The sequence below is a fragment of the Bos indicus genome, chromosome 16, assembly GCF_029378745.1.
Source record: "Bos indicus isolate NIAB-ARS_2022 breed Sahiwal x Tharparkar chromosome 16, NIAB-ARS_B.indTharparkar_mat_pri_1.0, whole genome shotgun sequence".
NCBI classification, from domain to species: Eukaryota; Metazoa; Chordata; class Mammalia; order Artiodactyla; family Bovidae; genus Bos; species Bos indicus.
Window position 1 is genome coordinate 13,921,051 of NC_091775.1, and position 22,535 is coordinate 13,943,585.

At 41.5% G+C, this 22,535-nt stretch overlaps 1 long non-coding RNA gene across 1 annotated transcript; it reads left to right on the plus strand.

The window, feature by feature from the left end:
- The first annotated feature begins 6,013 nt into the window (after positions 1-6,013).
- On the plus strand, positions 6,014-19,276 carry LOC139176555 (uncharacterized). Its single transcript, XR_011561018.1, has 3 exons — positions 6,014-6,434; positions 6,884-7,022; positions 16,800-19,276. It is a non-coding gene; the product is annotated as an uncharacterized lncRNA (long non-coding RNA).
- The last annotated feature ends 3,259 nt before the right edge of the window (positions 19,277-22,535 follow it).

Consider the following 22,535-nt stretch of genomic DNA (forward strand, 5'->3'; position numbering starts at 1 on the left):
TTGCATTCCAATCCCCTGTAGTGCAAAGGACATCTTTTTGGTCATATTCTAGAAGGTCTTGTAGGTCTTCATAGAACTGTTCAACTTTAGCTTCTTGAGCATTACTGGTTGGGGCATAGACTTGGATAACTGTAATATTGAATGATTTGCCCTGGAAATGAACAGAGATCATTCTGTCATTTTTGAGATTGCATCCAAGTACTGCATTTCGGACTCTTTTGTTGACTATAATGACTACTCCATTTCTTCTAATGGATTCTTGCCCACAGTAGTAGATATAATGGTTGTTGGCCTTAAATTCTCCCATTCCAGTCCATTTTAGTTCACTGATTTCTAAAATGTTGATGTTTACTCTTGCCATCTCCTGTTTGACCACATCCAATTTGGCTTGATTCATGGACCTAACATTCCAGGTTCTATGCAGTGTTGTTCTTTACAGCATCAGTCTTTATTTCCATCACCAGGCACATCCACAACTGGGTATTGTTTTTGCTTTGGCTCCATCTTTTCATTCTTTCTGGACTTATTTCTTCACTGATCTCCAGTAACATATTGGGCACCTACCGACCTGGGGAGTTCATCTTTCAGTGTCCTATCTTTTTGCCTTTTCATACTGTTGATGGGGTTCTCAAGGCAAGAATACTGAAGTGGTTTGCCATTCCCTTCTCCAGTGGACCACATTTTGTCAGAACTCCCCACCATGACCCATTCGTCTTGGGTGGCCCCACATGGCATGGCTCATAATTTCATTGAGTTAGACAAGGATGTGGTCATGTGATCAGTTTGGTTAGTTTTCTGTGATTGTGATTTTCACTCTCTCTGCTCTCTGATGGATAAGGATAAGAGGCTTATAGAAGCTTCCTGATGGGAGATACTGACTGAGAGGGAAACTGTGTCTTGGTCTGACGGCAGGGCCATGCTCAGTAAATCTTCCTTTAGCTCTGTACTAATGATTCTATAACAACAATGTATCTTGCTCAAGGATATACTTCTCCTTCTTAATAGGAACCTTCTGACTAATCCTCTCATCTTAAGATGTAAGTTTTGGGAGTGGATCTGGTAAGACCTTAACAACCTTGAGATATTCTCCTGAAAATGTATATAAATATCTTACTAAGTTTGGGGCATTCTCTGCCCCCTTCTGATGTCTATGTCGGAAGCTTTCTCTATCTCTTTTTCACTGTAATAAAACTTTTGCCCCATGAACCTCTGAGTGACTGAAGCCATGTCTTTGGTCCTGAAGCAATATTCTCTTCTTCAGAGATCACAAATCTGACACTGTTCACTGTAAGCTATCACAGTAGGGTTAAGACTTTATGCCAACTTCATCTGTAAACCCAACAGAGAAAAATATAAAAAGACTTAACTAAAAAGCAATCATGATTTTTAAAAAAATATGGAAATAGATTTCCAGAAAAAGATATCATCAGTATTCCATGGTACAGAGCTGTGGCTTCAGAGGGGCTGTGTCTAAATCTTAACCTAAGAATAGTAATTGAAGTTTGTTGACTGTGGATCAATGTTAAGGTAAAGGTCCAGCTTCTCTACTTCTTCCTTCCTCTTCCACTGGCTTGATACAGACAAACTTGATAATTTTGGAACTCACATCTTGAGTGTAGCAGAAGCATAAAGTAGGGGGATTCTCATATCTGAATTAACAGTTGGATGAGAACTGACAAGGCACATTTGTTTAATTTGTTTTGTTAATATGAACAAAAATTAAACTTGTATTATGTTCAAGAAGTTGTATATTCCAAATCAAATACATCTCAGCACAGAAAATTGTTTACTAATGCATTAAGAATTCTAAAACACAAAATGGCAAAGCAAGTTCTATGATGGTTATAGGAATTTATGAATCATTGCATAGTAAATGTATAAAAAATTGATTCAAAGAATATTAGATTGAAAGCGCCTCTTAAAAAGTGTACAGGCATCTATTCATGTCTTCTAGTCTAGCATGTGTTTGTAAGAATGATTTACTCATTGAAATGAAGAGTTTCTATATATTAAAATTCTAATATTAAGATTATTATTTTAAAGTTTATTTTTATTTATATGCATGTTTTTACTGGATTGTGTTATGAATTCTGAGAACAAAAGATATTTCAAGGATTTATCACATAAATCTGAGAACTTTGCATTTTTAATTTTTTTACAACTACCCTGAATGATCATCTCTGGGTTGAAGCTGTTGTAAATATGAAATGAATGAATGCTCTTTGAGGAATTGGAAGCAGAATTCTTTGTTCTAGTGGTGTAGGAATTGTGCTGACAGTGAAATATTTAAAAGATATATTTAAGTTAGATGTACTCGATAAATGCATGGTGATATTAAGATTCACTTGATTATAAAGAAGTGTTTTATCTTTTATTGAAGTATAGTTGATTTACAATGTTGCATTAATGTTAATTACTGATGTACAGCAAAGTAATTCAGTTATACACTTATACATTATTTTTTAAAATATTCTTTTCCATTATGATTTATCATAAGATACTGAATATAGTTCTCTGTGCTATATGGTATGACCGTGTTGTTTACCCTTTCTAATTATAAAAGCTTACATCTGCTAACCCCAGCCTCCCATCCCATCCCTCTCCCCACCCCCTGTCCCCTTGGCAACTACGATTTTGTTCTTTATGCCCATGAACCTGTTCCTATTTTGTAGATAGGTTCATTTGAGTCATCATTTAGATTCCACGTATAAGTGACACCACATGGTACTGTCTTTCTCTTTCTGACTTCACTTAGTAAGGTAATCTCTGCTTGTATAAAGAAATATTTTAAAGTTTGAGAAAGATGTTAGCATGTTAAAGAGACATCATGAATTCTTTACTAACTGATGAGTTAGTTAGGGGGGGTCTCTGTGAGGCTCTTGGGCTCATGACAGCACAGGAGGTGTATTCCAAGAGTGAGAATCCCAAGAAAGTAAGGCAAAAGAACCTGACAATATGATGATCTGTGTCAGAAATAATACAGCATCATCACATCACATTCTGTTGTCTGAGGTCGTCACAAGTGTCTCCCTGTGTTCAAGATGTGAGGGTGAGGGAAAAGGCCCAGCACTTGATGTGAGGCATGTCTGGGTCAGAGTCACACTGTGAGATCATGTAGAATGGGAGCGATCACTGTGGCCATCTTTGGAAAATACAGTCTGTCTCAAGGATACAGTAGAGAAATTAAAACTTCCATAGTTGTGGAAAGAATTCAGATAATGAAGTCCTGAATGTGAGGATTGGATGATCAGAGTTGCCATCAGTCAGTCTGAGAAGCCAAGTGTGTGTGTTGCTGATTTGGGGCAGGGTGTGGAAAGCTATCATGACTATTACTGCACTACCCAGCATTTAGTGATGGGGTTGGCCGGCGATGACAGTCAGCACTATATGACGAGCAGAGGGAGTGGGGAACAACCCTGTGGCTGCTTGTTGTGGCACGAATCTAACCATGATAGCCTTCAGAAGGTCATGGCATCTGCGTTTCTTCCATCTCCAAAGTCTTGTACTATTTACTTTTGTAAGTTATGAGAAATGTAATTCCTTCTTAACAAATTTGCTACTGTACAAACCACCAACTGACCTAATATGATCTGGGAAGAAGGCACCATAGATGGAGCTCTCATATTTCAACTGGCCCCTGAGTGAGTGAGCTTTCTTCTCTGGCCGGCTGAAGTTGAGCACAATTAGGTCGACTTGTGGAGAAGGCAACGGCACCCCACTCCAGCACTCTTGCCTGGAAAGTCCCATGGACGGAGGAGCCTGGTGGGCCGAAGTCCATGGGGTCGTTAATTGTCGGACAAGACTCAGCAACTTCACCTTCACTTTTTACTTTCATGCATTGGAGAAGGAAATGGCAACCCACTCCAGTGTTCTTGCCTGGAGAATCCCAGGGATGGGGGAGCCTCGTGGGCTGCCGTCCATGGGGTCGCACAGAGTCGGACACGACTGAAGCGACTTAGCAGCAGCAGCAGCAGGTCGACTTGAGGAGAGGGAGACAGGAGAACTATTAGTATTTGCTGATACAAATAGTGTGGTATGAGTGTTCTCAGGAGAAGATAAAACCATCAAAAATGATACAACACATCTTTACAAGGTAACTTAAATACAGTTAAACTCTATGAAGCTTATAGCTTTTTGACACTGAGCCTGGATGGCACCTCCCCTTTCTTTATATTGCTAGATGTGCCTACAAAAATTTTGCAGTGTTTCTAAAAATAATCTCTGAGCTTAACCTTGGAATTGGGACATTGAAAAGAGATCACAAATTAATACTCAAGTGTGAAGGTTCTGAGCTCATGTTTTAGTTTCAAGACATCTTAAACTTCATGTAAATGAAAGAAAAATCTTTGTTCAATGTATCAATATATATTTTTAGTCTTTTACTCTGTGCCCAATGTGCATCAAAGGGTACAAAAAAATAGAAAGCCTGACATTTGTCTTAAAATCACTTACATGGTTTACAAGGAGACAGATTAGACAGAAATGGAAGAGTCAGATGATGATAAACAGGTTATTATAAAAGCTAATATGCATGGTACACATACCAATGTAATATTTCAAAAAGGAATGTTGGTTAAAGAAAAGTTAGAACACTTCCTGGGAGATGGGTAGAACTAGGTTTGGAAGATCAGATAAGATTTAGAGATGTGAAAAAGATGAAGGAACACATGCCTTGGATGATATGAAGAATTAATAATTCAAACAACCGAAGGGTGAATTTAGTTCTTTCCTTCTCAAGAGTCTAAATCCATAAAGCAGAGCATAAATGAAGATGTGAAGGGTTTTTTTTTTAAATTTTTTAAAAAATTTATTTTATTTTTTAACTTTACAATATTGTATTGGTTTTGCCATATATCAACATGAATCCGCCACAGGTATACACGTGTTCCCCATCCTGAGCCCTCCTCCCTCCTCCCTCCCCATACCATCCCTCGGGGTCGTCCCAGTGCACCAGCCCCAAGCATCCAGTATCGTGCATCGAACCTGGACTGGCGACTCATTTCATATATGATATTATACATGTTTCAATGCCATTCTCCCAAATCATCCCACCCTCTCCCTCTCCCACAGAGTCCAAAAGACCATTCTATACATCAGTGTCTCTTTTGCTGTCTCGTATACAGGGTTATTGTTACCATCTTTCTAAATTCCATATATATGCGTTAGTATACTGTATTGGTGTTTTTCTTTCTGGCTTACTTCACTGTGTATAATAGGCTCCAGTTTCATCCACCTCATTAGAACTGATTCAAATGTATTCTTTTTAATGGCTGAGTAATACTCCATTGTGTATATGTGCCATAGCTTTCTTATCCATTCATCTGCTGATGGGCATGTAGGTTGCTTCCATGTCCTGGCTATTATAAACAGTGCTGTGATAACGATTGGGGTACACGTGTCTCTTTCCCTTCTGGTTTCCTCAGTGCATATGCCCAGCAGTGGGATTGCTGGGTCATAAGGCAGTTCTATTTCCAGTTTTTTAAGGAATCTCCACACTGTTCTCCATAGTGGCTGTACTAGTTTGCATTCCCACCAACAGTATAAGAGGGTTCCCTTTTCTCCACACCCTCTCCAGCATTTATTGCTTGTAGACTTTTAGATCGCAGCCATTCTGACTGGCGTGAAATGGTACCTCATAGTGGTTTTGATTTGCATTTCTCTGATAATGAGTGATGTTGAGCATCTTTTCATGTGTTTGTTAGCCATCTGTTTGTCTTCTTTGGAGAAATGTCTATTTAGTTCTTTGGCCCATTTTTTGATTGGGTCGTTATTTTTCTGGAATTGAGCTGTAGGAGTTGCTTATATATTTTTGAGATTAGTTGTTTGTCAGTTGCTTCATTTGCTATTATTTTCTCCCATTCTGAAGGCTGTCTTTTCACCTTGCTTATAGTTCCCTTTGTTGTGCAGAAGCAAAGGAGGCAAGAATATACAATGGATTAAAGACAATCTCTTTAACAAGTGGTGCTGGGAAAACTGGTCAACCATTTGTAAAAGAATGAAACTAGAACACTTTCTAACACCATACAGAAAAATAAACGCAAAATGGATTAAAGATCTAATCGTAAGACCAGAAACTATAAAACTCTTAGAGGAGAACATAGGCAAAACACTCTCTGAAACATCACAGCAGGATCCTCTATGACCCACCTCCCAGAATATTGGAAATAAAAGCAAAAATAAACAAACAGGACCTAATTAAACTTAAAAGCTTCTGGTTTTTTTTTTTTTTTAGGATAACTGAATTTGTACATAACTTACTATAAGTCCTGGGAAACTGAGATGGAAGTTGTTAAGTGGTCATGAATACTGCTGAAAATTCCTAAACAAATTTATGGAACTTATTTTCTTTTTAAATTCTATTTATAAGGCTATACACAAGCTCAAATTACAGACTGTGGACAGATAATTAAAGCTCTTGGTTCCTTTTATTGAAGGTAAGTTCAGTCATTTTCTGTAGTATCACAATAGTTTCAGCATTGCTTAATCATGCTGAGCTTTAGCACTTAAAGCCCTTTACATAATATAATTTTACTGTGGCACAAATTAATATTTAAAAGTCTTCTCCAACAAGTATATAAAATATATGAGGATACAGTACCATTTAGGAGGAGCAGGAGTAATGTGACCATCAAGACATTTCTTTCAATATTCTGGTTCTCCCCAGATAATTTCTACTCGCTATTTGAATTACCTTGGTTGATTCCCTTGGTTGTTTTGACTAGTTAACTATTAAACAAAATTTCTTCTATTCAAACACAAACACTTCTTTCTAATTTCTGTGCTGAGCTTTCCACGTTTTTTAATATTCCCCTTCTTTGGGGTTTTCATAAACAGTATATTATGCTAATGATGTTAATGATCTGTTCTCTCTTCTGCTTTTCAGATCTGTGGCAGGCTAGTTAATCTTCAGTGGAATATGCAAATCGAATTTCTGAATTTGGCATGTGGATACCTTTGAAAGAGAACTGTAAAAGTTAACTTCACTAACAAAATCGGTGCCTGCAGAGCTTTCATATTTTGAGGTTAGTGTTTTGAATGCTTATTAGTTATATTTAACAAACATTATTCAATTCAGATTTTAATCAATTGATTGATTTTGCTTTAAATGTTTACCTTGAGTCTGAGTCTCTAAAAAGACACAGTATTTCCAAAGACCTTCCAAAATGCTTTCAATAGTGATATAAGTAAATCTATGAGTTTTGCCTTTTTGCTGCTAGATGCTGAGAAAAGAGGGGAAGAGTTAATGAAAAAAAAGCAATCTTGGATTAATAATTGTTCTTTCTTTGCCTAAACTTCAAGGAAAATGGTTCTTTTTAGGGTTGTAGTTGTGGTTCAAATTATTATTAATGCAACTTTTGGCCAATCAAAATATATTTATTAATGTATTTGCTCCTACAGTGACTAAAAGGATAGAAAAAAGCATTCTGTTTCATTAATTGTAATATTTTTGAAGTTTAAAATTGTCAGGCTATTTTAAAAGTTAATTTCACAGATAATAAGCACTTTCATAGTGATTCTTCTATCAGTGAAGTGCAATTCCATGCAAAACTTAAATCTCTCTTTGACGTTCCAGAGATAAAACTGGGTATGGCATAAACCTTTGATGACACGATAGCAAATGTAGCTTGCAAATCCATGTTAATTGACCGTGTACCAACCTACATTGTAGGTTGGCTTCCCTGGAAGCAAATTCTGAGATGGAGATTTGTATGCAGGTTGTTGGCAAAGGAGTGCTTCGGGGATCCACACTGTAGATGGGAGGAAAGAAAGGAGAAGCACGGAGAGATTAGAGCTGTGAACTCTAGTAGAGGCCTCTACTGACTCCACAGGGACCATGGTACTGATTCAAAATTGTTTCACATTAGGCTGAGGCATTCACGCCTTTTCTTCTCACATCAGTAGTCGCTGAGGGTCATGTGCCTCCGGATGGAGGCGTAGCCTTCTAGAGGAAGGTTGTTTCATTCAAGGTCACCCACAGAAGGCTGAACACAGAGAGCTGGTCTTTGGCAGGACTCCCAGCAAATGGGGGATGCTTTCCATCATTCTGAAGAAGGATCACATTCTGCATCATAGTCTTCCTTATAGATTCTCTTCTGGGAGCAGCTCTTTCAAGATTCTAGTGGGTGTCTCTTCCTGGGGAACATAGCAGTGGAAGGTAGAGACGGCTCCTTGCTGCCCCCGCCTCTGCAATGACCCCTTCTAGAATCTCACCAGTTGTACTGAGCGGACGCAGGAGTCCTGGGATGAGAAACGCTGGTGCTGGAGGTCCCTTCCCAGACTCCTCCATGAGAAGTCTGGCTCACACCGTCTATCAAGCAAACCCCAATCCTTGTGGCTGCCTTGTCCCCTAGGCTTCCTCTCGGTTCAGAGTCACAGTGCAGATGCCTCTACCCTCGGGGCCCAGCCAGGTGCAGGCAGAGTGCTCTGACCCAGACGCTCTGCAGAGGTGGGACCTCCCTAGTGCAGAAGAGGTGAGGGTGAATTGCACCTGTGGGGGCCCCAGATCCAATCTTTCAGGGTCCTGGGAAGCAATGTGGGCTTCTGGTGTGGAACCCTGTGGCCCCAATCAGATGAATGCCAAGGTCCAAGCATGCCGAAACCCAAATGTGCCTTTCCACTGTACGTTCTCTGGACCAGTCTTTCCTCCCAGCAGCTTTAGGAGACTGCCGCTACCTGCTCCTCAAGTGTCTCCTGAAGAACAGCATCAGGGCAGTCTTCTTTCTGTCCTACAGCCTCTGGTGAGAAGCCGGTCCCTTTCCCTGAGTCCCTCCAGGAGGAAGTATGTCCTCTTTGAACCCCACGAGGATGCTGAGGGCAGAGGAAGAGTCTGAGTGGGTCGATTGTGAGGTTCCCAGGAAGGCAAAGAGGGTGCAGTTGAAGCCTACTGGGTTGCAGGTACAGAGACAGAGACTCCCCAGACAACTCACTGGGGTTGATGACAAAACGGGTCACTCCTGTTTCTACTTCCCGGGTCCCTAGCTCATATGTCCCACTACTAGAGACATTTGTTATTGTTCTGTCACCAAGTCCTGTCCAACCCTTTGTACCCCTTGGACTGTAGCCCACAAGGCTTCTCTGTCCATGGAATTTTCCAGGCAAGAATACTGAAGTGGGTTGCTGTTTCCTTCTCCAGGGGATCCTCCCGACCCAGTGATTGAACCTACGTCCCTTGCATTGGCAGGTGGATTCTTTGCCACTGAGCTACAAGGGAAGACCACGAGAGACATCAGTTCAGTTCAGTTCAGCCGCTCAGTTGTGTCCAACTCTCTGCGACCCCATGAATCGCAGAAGGCCAGGCCTCCCTGTCTAACACCAACTCCCGAAGTTCACCCAGACTCACGTCCATCGAGTCAGTGATGCCATCCAGCCATCTCATCCTCTGTTGTCCCCTTCTCCTCCTGCCCCCAATCCCTCCCAGCATCAGAGTCTTTTCCAATGAGTCAACTCTTCCCATGAGGTGGCCAAAGTACTGCAGTTTCAGCTTGAGCATCATTCCTTCCAAAGAAATCCCACGGCTGATCTCCTTCAGAATGGACTGGTTGGATCTCCTTGCAGTCCAAGGGACTCTCAAGAGTCTTCTCCAACACCACAGTTCAAAAGCATCAATTCTTTGGCACTCAGCCTTCTTCACAGTCCAACTCTCATATCCATACATGACCACAGGAAAAACCATAGCCTTGATTAGATGAACCTTTGCTGGCAAAGTAATGTCTCTGCTTTTGAATATGCTATCTAGGTTGGTCATAACTTTCCTTCCAAGGAGTAAATGTCTTTTAATTTCATGGCTGCAGTCACCATCTGCAGTGATTTTGAGGCCCCCAAAATAAAGTCTGACACTGTTTCCACTGTTTCCCCATCTATTTCCCATGAAGTGATGGGACCAGATGCCATGATCTTCGTTTTCTGAATGTTGAGTTTTAAGCCAAATTTTTCACTCTCCACTTTCACTTTCATCAAGAGGCTCTTTAGTTCTTCTTCACTTTCTGCCATAAGGGTGGTGTCATCTGCATATCTGAGGCTACTGATATTTCTCTCAGAAATCTTGATTCCAGCTTGTGCTTCTTCCAGCCCAGTGTTTCTCATGATGTACTCTGCATCTAAGTTAAATAAGCAGGGTGACAATATACAGCCTTGACGTACTCCATTTCCTATTTGGAACCAGTCTGTTGTTCCATGTCCAGTTCTAACTGTTGCTTCCTGACCTGCATACAAATTTCTCAAGAGGCAGATCAGGTGGTCTGGTAGTCCCATCTCTTTCAGAATTTTCCACAGTTTATTGTGGTCCACACAGTCAAAGGCTTTGGCATAGTCAATAAAGCAGAAATAGATGTTTTTCTGGAACTCTCTTGCTTTTTCCATGATCCAGCGGATGTTGGCAATTTGATCTCTGGTTCCTCTGCCTTTTCTAAAACCAGCTTGAACATCAGAAGTTCACGGTCCATACCATTTCTGTCCTTTATCGAGCCCATCATTGCATGAAATGTTCACTTGGTATCTCTGATTTTCTTGAAGAGATCTCTAGTCTTTCCCATTCTGTTGTTTTCCTCTATTTCTTTGCAAGAGACATAACATTATATAAATTAAAGATTTTTTGTTTAAAGTGTGTATTGTGTCCTGGAGAACAGTGTGTCATCCTTGTAAAGTATTACCTCTGTATTGGGGCTTCAGCTGTACCATTAATAGGCTGTTTCAATGCTTTATCAGGCTGTTAGCTTCTGAGTGCTCTGGTTTATAGTAGGAGCAGTGGATCCCATGCTTATAGACCCACTTTCACACCTCCTTTCCTATAAAGCAATCCCTTTTTGGTCTGAAGAAAGCTATGTCAATGAATCAAGCACTGTCTAAGCCCTCAAGATAGTGGTTTTGTGTGAGGCTTAGCTGTGAAAAGAAGAGAAGTGAAAAGCAAAGGAGAAAAGGAAAGATATAAGCATCTGAATGCAGAGTTCCAACGAATAGCAAGAAGAGATAAGAAGCCTTCTTCAGCGATCAATGCAAAGAAATAGAGATCAATGCAAAGAAATTGCATTTCATGCAATGATGGGCTCGATAAAGGACAGAAATGGTATGGACCTAACAGAAGCAGAAGATATTCAGAAGAGATGGCAAGAATACACAGAAGAACTGTACAAAAAAGATCTTCACGACCCAGATAATCATGATGGTGTGATCACTGACCTAGAGCCAGACATCCTGAAATGTGAAGTCAAGTGGGCCTTAGAAAGCATCACTACGAACAAAGCTAGTGGAGGTGATGGAATTCCAGTTGAACTATTTCAAATCCTGAAAGATGATGCTGTGAAAGTGCTGCACTCAATATGCCAGCAAATTTGGAAAACCCAGCAGTGGCCACCGGACTGGAAAAGGTCAGTTTTCATTCCAATCCCAAAGAAAGACAATGCCAAAGAATGCTCAAACTATTGCACAATTGCACTCATCAATGGCACCCCACTCCAGTACTCTTGCCTGGAAAATCCCATGGACAGAGGAGCCTGGTAGGCTGTAGACCACGGGGTCACGAAGAGTAGGACAGGACTGAGCGACTTCACTTTCACTTTTCCCTTTCATGCATTGGAGAAGGAAATGGCAACCCACTCCAGTGTTCTTACCTGGAGAATCCCAGGGACGGGGTGTCCTGGTGGGCTGCCGTCTATGGGGTCGCACAGAGTCGGACACGACTGAAGCAACTTAGCAGCAGCAGCACACACTAGTAAAGTAATGCTCAAAATTCTGCAAGCCAGGCTTCAGCAATATGTGAACCGTGAACTTCTGATGTTCAAGCTGGTTTTAGAAAAGGCAGAGGAACCAGAGATCAAATTGCCAACATCCGCTGGATCATGGAAAAAGCAAGAGAGTTCCAGAAAAACATCTATTTCTGCTTTATTGACTATGCCAAAGCCTTTGACTGTGTGGACCACAATAAACTGTGGAAAATTCTGAAAGAGATGGGACTACCAGACCACCTGATCTGCCTCTTGAGAAATTTGTATGCAGGTCAGGAAGCAACAGTTAGAACTGGACATGGAACAACAGACTGGTTCCAAATAGGAAAAGGAGTATGTCAAGGCTGTATATTGTCACCCTGCTTATTTAACTTATATGCAGAGTACATCATGAGAAACACTGGGCTGGAAGAAGCACAAGCTGGAATCAAGATTTCTGAGAGAAATATCAGTAGCCTCAGATATGCAGATGACACCACCCTTATGGCAGAAAGTGAAGAAGAACTAAAGAGCCTCTTGATGAAAGTGAAAGTGGAGAGTGAAAAATTTGGCTTAAAACTCAACATTCAGAAAACGAAGATCATGGCATCTGGTCCCATCACTTCATGGGAAATAGATGGGGAAACAGTGGAAACAGTGTCAGACTTTATTTTGGGGGCCTCAAAATCACTGCAGATGGTGGCTGCAGCCATGAAATTAAAAGACACTTACTCCTTGGAAGGAAAGTTATGACCAACCTAGACAGCATATTCAAAAGCAGAGACATTACTTTGCCAACAAAGGTTCGTCTAGTCAAGGCTATGGGTTTTTCCTGTGGTCATGTATGGATGTGAGAGTTGGATTGTGAAGAAGGCTGAGCGCCGAAGAATTGATGCTTTTGAACTGTGGTGTTGGAGAAGACTCTTGAGAGTCCCTTGGACTGCAAGGAGATCCAACCAGTCCATTCTGAAGGAAATCAGCCGTGGGATTTCTTTGGAAGGAATGATGCTCAAGCTGAAACTGCAGTACTTTGGCCACCTCATGGGAAGAGTTGACTCATTGGAAAAGACTCTGATGCTGGGAGGGATTGGGGGCAGGAGGAGAAGGGGACAACAGAGGATGAGATGGCTGGATGGCATCACTGACTCGATGGACATGAGTCTGGGTGAACTTCAGGAGTTGGTGTTGGACAGGGAGGCCTGGCCTGCTGCGATTCATGGGGTCGCAAAGAGTCGAACATGACTGAGCAACTAAACTGAACTGATTGATGCACAGGAAGGTCAAGCCCATACCTGGACTCTGTCGAAATCAATAGCTAACCCTTCATTGAAAAAAGTGAAATATAGTCAGCTTGTCATTGTATGGCATAACCAACTCAATGGATATGAGTTTGAGTAAGCTCCTGGCATTGGCGATGGACAGAACGGCCTGGCATGCTGCAGTCCTTGGGGTCGCAAAAAGTTGGACACGACTGAGTGACTCAGCTGACTGAAGTGAACTGCCACCAAATGGCCAATTACTCTTCTCAAAAATGGAGCACACTTGGGCCCTGTTGTTGTTAGTGCATATATCTAGCAGTTAAAGAAGCTAAATCGGCCTCAGGAAGTGGATGCCCATGTTACTGGGCTCCCATCTCTGTCTCCGTGGCTACTTAATTAACTCACCCATTGTGCCAGTCCTGGGGTGGCTAATGCTAGAGCCAGCTCACATCCACCACCCAAGGAATTTTGTCCACCCGGGTTACTGAGTGCCCTCTCTCTGAGCATGATCTTTGGTGAGCATCAACATGCAATGTTAAGTCTTTACAGTGTGATCCCCACTCTGTCCATTCACTTGCCACTCCCTCAGAAGTCCCTGTCCCTAATCTTCCTGTGTGTCTGTTGTAGCCCTTGACCAGAGGCAAAATTTTCATCACAGCCCAAAAATCTCTTTACATTTTTATCTGTTTATACTTCTCTTTGCACAAGGATGTCCTTACCATTGTCTTTTATGGCCAGCTCTGAGTTGGCTTGTAGTCCAGTAGCAATCCATTTCTGACTTTCATTCACATACCAAATGACCCATTAGTTAACCCAACTCCAGTGTTTTCCTCTCTAACAGCTGGTTATAAGGGTCAATTCCCTCAGTGTGGACACAAGTAGAAGCCAAGTCAGGGGCAATGCCCCTGTGGGAGATGATGCAGTGACTGGGATAACTGCTCTTGCAGCTTGCTTCTGCCCTTCGGTTTTGTTCATATTGAGTCCCAGGTGTGACACTTCCATTGTGTTATGGTAGGTTATTTCTGGACCTGTACAGATTTTTGAATTGGTGAGTCTGATAGAACTCACCTCATGATCTGCCATTCTGGCTTCATGACTTTTGAGTGTTCCATGTTCAGACACTCTATTCTGTATGTAGGAACTGATTTTCAAAAGGTATGTGAGTCTCTGTTTTAGTTGGAGAATTTCTCCTAGACATGAGGGATCTGCATTATGGTTCTCCAGTTGTTTTTTCCACAAACCCTACACAGCATTTTCCCCATCATGGATACCTCTAAAATAATAGGGTCTGATACGTACAAGCTGCAGATTGACTCGTGCTGTGGTCTGAATCTGTGCAGAGCTCTTTCTTGCTTTGGGTTTTATGGATATCTTAGAGCTTTTCATATCACCTAGTTTGTGGGGATATGACCCTTGAGCTGCCATAACACAATGCCACGTGCTGGGTTGTTTTAAATAACAGAAATTTATTGCCTCACAGTTACAGAGGCTGGCCATCCAAGATTAAGGTTCCGGCAAGGTGGATTTCACTATGAAGCCTTGCTATGTGCTCACATGCTCTCTCCTTTGTTTGCACATAGGGAGAGAAAGAGAATCTGAGCTCTCTGCTGTCTCTTATAAGGACACTAATCAGATCAGATTAGAGCCCTTCACTTCTGACCTCATTTCACCTGAATTACCTCCTCACAGGCCCCATCCCCAAACATAATCGTATTGGGGGTTGGGGTTTCTACATATAGAATTTTGGGGGAACACAATTCAGTCCATAGCCCTGGGTTTTAGCAATGTTCTCAAATATGAAATATACTGCTTCCAGAGCTAAAAACCAAAGAGGCCTATGTTTGTGTATATAATTTTTACTTATATTCTATTGATATATGTATATATTTATGTGTAAATAGGTACTGTGCTGTGCTTAGTCACTCAGTTGTGTCTGACTCTTTGCAACTCCATGGACTGTCGTCTGGCAGGCTCCTCTGTCCATGGGGATTCTCCAGGCAAGAATACTGGAGTGGGTTGCCATGCCCTCCTCCAGAGGATCTTCCCAACCCAGGGGTCGAACCCAGGTCTCCCACATTGCAGGCAGATTCTTTACCACCTGAGCCACCAGGGAAGCCCAAGAATACTGGAGTGGGTAGCCTATCCCTTCTCCAAGGGATCTTCCTGATCCAGGAATCAAACCAGGGTCTCCTGCATTGCAGGTTGATTCGTTACCAGCTGAGCTACCCAGGAAGCCCATATATATTTCTTTATAAATGATACAGTATATAATTAATCTGTAGAAGAAATATCCTGGTATGCTTCCAGACAGGGGAGTTCTTAAAATTTTACTGATTTGGCAGCCCTGTAAGTTTCTACAGAGTTTTGCCTATCCAGCTCAGCTCTCATGTAGTCTTCAATCCACTGGATTAGTGTGATGTTCTGAAGGATGTTTAGGTGCTCCAGATCTATACTATGACAGAGGGAAGGAGAGTTCATGCAGTTATTGGGCAGCAATGATTAAGAATGGTTTCTTATCCTCTAATAGTGATGGAAAGGAAGACCTCTGCCATACTAATAGTTACATTCTTTGTGTCTACACACATGATAGTTTGTTCTAGCAAAGATACTGTGTCTGCCATATAGGCTTAAATTAACGTCACTATGTAGTTGAATTTGCAGGTGGTGTACTGTCTTCCTCTGGTTCTGTCTGGTTTGTCAGAGGCCAGAGTAGTGAAATAAAGGAAGGCATGATGGGGACCTGCACCTTTCAGGTCTAAGGGTAGCAGTATTTACCATTCCCCGCATGGTATAATTTTATTTTTGATGTATTCTCTTGGCTGGGTATAGGGCAGTTTCATGGGTTTCCACTTGGTTTTTCCATTTCCCTCAGATCAATGACACATTGTGGTGGTATGTAAACTCCTGGGTATATAAACTTCAATTATGTGTTCCCTGATGACCCCACTCCAGTACTCTTGCCTGGAAAATCCCATGGACAGAGGAGCCTGGTAGGCTGTAGTCCATGGGGTTGCTAAGAGTCGAACATGACTGAGCGACTTCACTTTCACTTTTCACTTTCATGCATTGGAGAAGGAAATGGCAACCCACTCCAGTGTTCTTGCCTGGAGAATCCCAGGGATGGTGGAGCCTGGTGGGCTGCCGTCCATGGGGTCGCACAGAGTTGGACACGACTGAAGCGACTTAGCAGTAGCAGCAGTTCTTACAGACTAGGGAAATGGCCCCAGATAAGATCCAGAGGATCATTTATGAGCCAAAACCAAGTCAGGACCCTATTTCCTGGTCTCTGCATGCTCATGTTCAAATCTGGGCCATCATGATTAACACTTATGGCCTCTGGGTATCAATATCCACTCAGACTCCACAACAAGCAGAGGTAATGTTTGTGTATTCTCTCCATCTCAATGTACAACCCAATTAAATGGCCATCAGTCCCCATGGGGAAGGAGTGGAATCATTGTCATGTAGTTTTCACTTGGCGTGGAAGGGTGGGGATCTTTCTCCTGAGACTGGGCCTTTGATTCAATAAATAAATTTTAGGTTTAAAAACTGTCTGAGGGTTAGGAAGCAGGCGGAAGATCTTGATTTCCTCTGGGGGAAACTGCTTTCAGCCTCCTAATGGTTCATCAGTTTGTCTTGAGGGTTCACTTGGATCAGTACCCTCGAAGGCCTTCCATCTACTTTGCTCCTCAGGGACACAACTCTCTGAGGGCCAAGTTTCCTTGGCTGCCACACTGACTCTTCTGCTCATTACGATAACTGCACCAATGTGACTTCTGACACTTAGGTGCTGCCAACTGCTACTTGCTAACTTTGACATCTTGTCATTCCCACTCTTTAGGTGAGCCCAGTCCCATGGCAGTATCTCTTGCCATATGCTCTGGCCTACAGAGAACCTCCATGGAATTTGTTAATGATGCTGGCGCACCCGTCACCAGCACACTCCTAATTGCTTTGGTAAGTGGTTCCCTGTTGGCTTCTCTCTGGAACATTTTCCTCAGGGGGGTTTGATTCTTATCTCGTGTATCTGCTTTTGCATAATCACTTCTTGGAGTGTTAAGCTTCTTCCACAGTCTGTTATGGAAATTCTGGTCTTCCTACTTCACTGAAGCTGAACCATCACTTACTCCATTTCAAATAGCCATTCTAGCAATTTTTTAACACCATTTCCCAGGTTCCTCGCCGAGTCATTAACTCTCATACCCAGAAGAATTCTCCTTACTGATAAACGTCCTTTTATCCAAATTTGTATTTTACCTATTCCCCTCACTCCATGACCTCAGAATGTACTACTCTCTCAGATTCTGCCAATAACATATTTTCTAAGTCCTTTGAGGTTCCTTCATGGTATAATCCACTTATTCCCTTTGATGAACATGTTTCTCTTTGGCCTAAGAGCTGTGAGTCAAAGAAGTTGTTCATGAGGGAAGCACTTGTTTTCTGCAAAACATTCATGAGAAATGGGAATTCTAGCCCTTAACTTGTGGGAGTGGGCTAATTCTTTGTGTTCAAATGGTTCAGAAGAATCTTGGAATTAAAACAATTGGAGATAGAAGGCTAAAACAGAGCTTCTTATCCAAGTTCCGGGGTCCTGTTCTTTCATGACCAGGGTTCTGGCCTTGGTGTGGCATACCTGCTTTGTTTGGGAGTTTCAGCTTCTTTGGAGCTCAGATTGTCTTATAATGAAGTCCTGGGCATGATTTTCATGCCTCATAGATAGAAAGCAATCCATATGCAAGTTCCCATCTCAGTGCTTGTTCTTATGCCCATCCTGGTCCTGGTAACAATTGTTTTATGTTGGGTTTCCTGGGCACCAGTTTATGAGGTAAAGATTAGTATAAGTAGTACTTTTAGTAGGGAGTGTTTGCAATGAACATCTCTGGAAGGAAGAGGAAAAAAGCCAGGTTGTTCAGAAAGGGAAGTTGAACCACAGTGCAGATGAACAGAGTTCTAGGTTGACCAATGAGGATCTCTACAGCTAGGATGAGTCTTCAGAATCAACCGAAATTGTATAGGGGGCTGGTCTTTCCCTTCATCCTGATCAGTTACTGATTGCAGGCTGCCTTTGAAAAGAGGTGTCACCTTACACAACTCAGTTTTCTTAGGATACACAAAAATAGCTGACAGTTGAAGGTCGTCTTTGGATGTTCCCGTGGTAGCAGAATAGTAAGTCCCCCGTTTCAGAAGAGGTATTCAGGCAACAAATTGCAGCGACCATCACATGTTGCTACTGGAAAAATGTGAGGAACATGGAACCAGTTTGGGGCACATTTCATTCTCTATTTCTGGCACTTGTTTCTTCTTTCTTGCTTCCTTCTTCCTTTAGTGTTCTGGAGACATCTGTGCCCATTAAGACCATTATGTAAGGGATTTTATGAATAAAGATAGAGGCAAAAGGAATGGATCTGAGCATTCACCTGAAAGAAACCTCACAATTTTAGCTTTTCTCTGAAGCATCACTTGTAAGACTGTGAGTCTCTACCTACAAGGTACATGGAAGAGTTAGACCACCCAGAGCCACTTGGCTAAGACTTTCTCATCCATACTCACCACAAATACGATCTTCCATAAGAATCCCTACTTATTTCTCCCTTAAAGTAGATTGTATTTGTGATCATGCATTACTTTTAAAGGTCTAAAAAAGTTGGATTAAAAATTAGCATTTTGTGCTTCAGGACTAACGCTTGACAACCTTGATGATGAATACTCCTAAGGAACTGAGCCTTGCTCTGTCCCAGTGAATATTCCAAGACATTTTGGGTATGCTACCTATTACTTTCCTCTATTGGTCAGAAAGGTAGGTAGGCACTTGCCAGAAAAGTTGCAAATGGCAGCCAGAACAGTATCAATGTTCTATAAGAATGACAAAAGATGCTTTCGGGAATGTGTCCAGAGCAAAGTGGTAAACAACACCGTCACCTCTCAATATCTGGAGATAGTGTGGATCCCCCAAGTTACAGAAAAAGGGCAGGATTTATCTAAGCCAATCAAATTATACCACTCCCTTTCCCTTGTTGATTTCTTCTGAACCAGACAGTTCTTAGCGGATTAGCAGTTCTTAGCAGTCTGACTTTGACCAAAGAGAGGTAAAGACAGGCTGGGTAGGGACCTCTAGGAAAGCTGATTCTATGATCTCATGAGAGAGTTTCCAGAAGTGCCTCTTTTCTTTTTCCTTGGACATTGGTTTGTTGGTATAATCAAAGACAATACTCCTCACTGACCATAGTTCTGCAAGCTGTCCAGATGAGTGGCAACCTACCCTGACCATTAGAAAGTCAGTAACAGCTCTGCTCCACTAATGCCCAAGAAGTCCCATCTCTAAAGCCCACTGATCTCTGAATTCTGTGCTTCCTAAAATCTTGTACAGATCAACTTTCCTCAAGGAAAGTCTGCCTTAAAAAGCAGTCCATTGCTTACTTAAGTAATAGCTTTCTTTTCAGATATTGAATGCTGGTCTCTTCCTTTAACAGAAAAATGTGATAGCTATTTTGTTTCTTTGCAGACTGAGGATTAAAGCAACACACAGAGATGTTTGCAGCCAGGAAAAATAAGGAGAATTTGATTGAGTTGGAACCACTGGGTTAGGCTCATTTAGAAATATCTCCTTCCTCTGGATTTCCAGCTACATGAGCTAATCAATTCTGTCATTATTTAAGCCACTTAAGTATTGCTTTCTGTGACTTGAATGCAATGCAAATTAACTGGTAAAAGAAGTGATGTTTAATTCTTAAAAGATATATTGGAGTTAGCAATTGAAGATGATGAAGAAGTTCTCAGAAGCATAAAGAACAGCAATTAGAAAGATAAAGGAAGGAGAGAAAACATTTGTTAAGACACTTGAAGTACTTGTCATCAGTATAGTTGGAGTTATGAATATACACAGAGAATTGGGTTGAAAAGAAACTGTAGAAGTTATATAATTGGGACATAATATAAGGGAGAAAAGAGAAAATAGAAATCCAAATCTTGTTTGTGTATTCTAGGCCTTATCTGTCTACTTGACATACAAGGAGTATCTCTAGTTAATTGACTTGTTCAAACTGATTTTTTTCTTCCCCAGTTTCTATGTGTGTATGACAGTCCCTTCTCAAAACCAACTCAGTATTTTCTGTGGCTTGTGCTGAGTGGCCTCTTTTCAAATTAATTTTCCTGGGGTACAGTTGATTTACAATGTTGTGTTAGTTTCAGGTGTACAGTAAAGTGAATCAGTTATACAAATACATATGTCCAACTCTTTGCAACCTTGTGGACTGCAGCAAACCAGGCTTCCCTGTCCTTCACTGTCTCTGGAGTTTGCTCAAACTCATGTCCATTGACTCAGAGATGCCATCCAACCATCTCATCCTCTGTTGTGCCCTTCTCCTCCTGGCCTCAGTCTTTCCTAGGATCAGGGTCTTTTCCAGTGAGTTGGCTCTTTGCAGCAGGTGGGCAAAGTATTGGAGTTTCAGCTTCAACGTCAGTCCTTTCAATAAATATTCAGAGTTGCTCTCCTTTAGGATTGACTGGTTTGATCTCCTTTGCAGTCCAAGGGATTCTCAAGAGTCTTCTCTAGCACCGCAGTTCGAAAGCCTCAGTTCTTTGGTACTCTGCCTTCGTTATGGTCAAATTCTCACATCTGTACATGACTACTGGAAAAACCATAGCTTTGATCCACTCTTTTTTAGATTCTTTTCCATATATGTCATTACCGAGTATTTAGTAGAGTTCCCTATTCTATACAGTAGGTCCTTATTAATTACCTATTTTATATATAATAGTGTGTATGTGTCAACCCCAATCTCTCAATTTATCCCTCCCCCTCATCTCATGGTAATCACAAATTTGTTTTCTACATTTGTGACTCCATTTTTGTTTTGTAGGTAAGTTCATTTGTTGGGTGGTCTCCTTTTAAAACCCTCTCATTTCTTTCTTTCTCCTTTATAACTTATTCTCACCAGGGACTTATTTTAGGATTTGTAGCATACACTCCTTGTATTTCTTCTTTTTGATGTTTTTACTGGTTGGTGTGTTCTGCTCTTTCAATTATCACATGAAGGATTGTTGCTTTCTAGTCTCATATCAAATGTCACCTCATAAAGGCCTTTCTGGACATCACAAAGAACTCCCAACATCTAATCACTGCTGGTAATATAACTCTTTTTATTATCCTCCTCAGTGTGATCTATCTAAAATTTATTTCTGTTTATTTGTTTATTACCATTTTCTTCTTCCTAGATTATGTTCACAAAGGAAAGATGCTTTCTGATTTGTTCATAACAGTATCTACAGGGCCTAGAAAATGGCCTACCACTTAGCAGATATCCGTTTAATTATTTTTTAAATAGCAGAGACACAATCTGAGCTGGAAATATTTCTCTCTCTCCAACTATTTTTTATCTGATATGGAAATGAAAGAGAAGAAAAACAACAAATAAAATGAATTATAGTAATGTGAAAAATGGAATAATGCCATGAGTATATCAGCTTTCTCATTATGTATTGATAAAGATACAAAGAGAATGATTACATTGTGACAGATAACCCAGAAATGGAACCACTGTTACATACTGTGTGTGTGTCTTGGTCAATAACGAGAAGCCTGTAGGTTATTCTTCCTTTGCCAGCTTATGGGAGTTTTGTACAGACAGCGGTGACACAGCATTGCAGTGATGGACAGAAGGGAGGAGAAGAACACACAGGACCTCTCAGCTGGATCCCTCTGGTGTCTCTGTCCTTGAGCAGTGGTTTGAATTGATCATGGTCAGCTTGTACTACCTGTTCAGCACTTTTCCGGATCAGTTCTCCCCAGAGTTTGTGGTCGTGACACACTAATACAGTATCTTCAGCACCCCAGACATTTGGTCAAGATGTCCTATTTGCATTTACCAGAGGAATAAAGGAAGTCAGAAGGTAGCTGCTGCAAAGGTATTAGGATTAGGGTTTGTTGTTTTTGTTGTTACTGTTTTGGTGCTGATTAGGTCTCTTAATGGTACATTTTTAAATTTGGGCCCTAAAATAGAGGGGCAATGCTGTCTAACAGGGGTCAGATAGGAAGCAGAATTGGAATGACCTTGCTTCTCCAGACCTGGCTGCCAATGAGAGAGAGACACTGAATGTGGGGAAAACATCATGGATCAGCTATGTCTTCACTCCTCTCTCCAGACTTAAATCCCAGAAGTTGGACATATATTGTTTAATTGCTAAGTCATATCTGACTCTTATAACCCCATGAACTTAGGCTGGCCAGGCTCCTCTGTCCATGGGCTTCTCCAGGCAAGAATACTGGAGTGGGTTGTCATTCCCTTCCCCAGGGCATCTTCCTGACCCAGGGATTGAACCCACATTGAACCCGCATCTCCTGCATTGGCTGGCAGATTCTTTACCACTGAGCCACCAGGGAAGCCCCTGGACATATATTACATTTGTTAGGTAGTTAGAATAGGAACAAGGAGTCCAAAATGGCAGTGGCTAAAAGACAAAGAAAGGAAAAAGCCTGCAAAAATGGAACAAAAGAAAATCCGAGGACCAGAGTGAGAACCTCAGGTGAAACAAACAGCCCTCCTGGCTAGCCCAATTTAAATAGGGTAGACTCAGGGGG